The following is a 1,927-nucleotide window of genomic DNA, read 5'->3' as shown; positions in this document are numbered from 1 at the left end:
AAGCAGGCACTTTAGACTGCTGAGCTATCTCACCGGCCCCTACTTTTATTCTGAGGAAGTAAACTTGGGCACACAAGAAAGCTCAGTGACTAAGCACCTGCTTAGGAAAGCACAGAGGACTGGGCTCAATCCTGGTACCACATGCCTTGCAGGTCCTGCCCTCGGGCGTCGAGCTGGCCATCAAGACTGGATGTGGTAGTGCATGCCGGTAATCCCAGTGCTTCGGAGGCTGAAAACAGGAGGATCACTATGAGTGGGAGCTGTGTAGTGAGATCCTGTACCCAATACATTAAAAAAAAAAAAAAGTAACCTTCACTACTGAGATACTATCTTACCCCAGAAAGAATGGCTACCATCAAAAAATCTAATAATACCAAATGCTGGTGAGGATATGGGATAAAGGGAACTCTACTACATTGTTGGTGAAAACAAGTATAGCCAGCAAGGTGCGTGGCACATGCCTATGATCTCAGCACTCAGGAAGCTGAATCAAGAGGATCACTGGGATTCTGAGGCCAGCTTGGGCTACATAGTGAATTCAAGATCAGCTTGAACAGCATAGTGAGACCCTGTCTCAAAATAGACTTTTTTTTTTTTTTTTAAACAGAACCAGGGATTGAACTCAGTCCCTTGCGCTTGCCAAGGAAGTGCTTATTCTACTGAGCCATTTCCCTGGACCTGACAATTAATTAATTAAATGAAAGAAAACTAATATAGCCACTGTGGAAGGGTGGAGATTCCTCAAAACACTAAAACTAGAAATTCCATTTGACTCAGCTATCTCCCTTAGGTATATTCCCAAAAGCATTCAAATCATATCCTATGGATACATGCATAAGCATGTTTATAGCAGCACAATTTATAATGGCTAGATCTTGAAAATAGCACATATATCCATCAGTAGATGAATGGATAGGGAAAATGTGGTATTTATACACAATGAAAGATGCTGTCATAAAGACAACTTGAAGGCATTCATAAGTAAATGGATGTAATTTAAAAGCATGTTAAGTAAAATAAGTTGTACACACAAGCTCAGATATCAAAGTTTCTCTGGGGCCTGGGAGATAGCTCAGTAGAATAAGCGCTTCCCTGGCAAGCACAAGGGTCCGAGTTCAATCCCCAGTTCGTCAAAACAACAACAAAAAGTTTCTCTTATACAAGAAACACTTGTATAACACATATAATATCTATATATCTCTATCTATCCACACACACAGAGGAGCAAAATAGCATTTGTGTGTGTGTGTGTGTGTGTGTGTGGCCAGCTCAGCCCACCCTGGAGGCAGGGCTGATGTGGCATGTGGTGCCAGGGATCAAACCGTGGTCCCTGTGCTTGCCTAAGCTTGTCTAAGCAGGTGCTTTAGACCACTGAGCTATCTCACCAGATAGAAGAGAGATAAATGAGTAGAAGCTCAATTATTTCTCAAATTACATATTCTTTGTTGTCTTAAAAATATTTTAATAGCCGAGTTTGGGGCCGGCCAGATGGCTCAGCTGATTAAAGTGCCTGCTTAGGCAGATGCGGGGACTGGGTTCAATCCCCAGTGTGCTATGCTGGCCCTGTCCCAGAGGTGTGCTGAGATAGTGATAGACTGGGCATGGTGGCACAGCCTGTAATCCCAGCACTTGGGAGACTGAAAACAGGAGGATTACTATGAGTCTAATCTGTGTAGTGAGACCCTGTACTAAATAATTGAAAAAAAAAAAAAAAAAGAAAGCAAGCTGGGTTTGGTGGTGTTTGTAATCCCAGTACTGGTGAGGCAGGAGAATTATCACAGGAGTCTGAGGCCAGCTTGGGCTGTACATAGGGAGTTCAAGAACAGCCTGAACTACATGGTAAGGCCTTGTCTCAAAAACAAATGTACTTTTTGTTTTTGTTTTTTAATTTTATTTATGTGTGTGTGTGTGTGTGTGTGTGTGTGTG

The sequence above is a fragment of the Octodon degus genome, unplaced genomic scaffold (assembly GCF_000260255.1).
Source record: "Octodon degus isolate 3935 unplaced genomic scaffold, OctDeg1.0 scaffold00230, whole genome shotgun sequence".
Taxonomy (NCBI): domain Eukaryota; kingdom Metazoa; phylum Chordata; class Mammalia; order Rodentia; family Octodontidae; genus Octodon; species Octodon degus.
Note: the sequence above shows the minus strand (reverse complement) of the source record.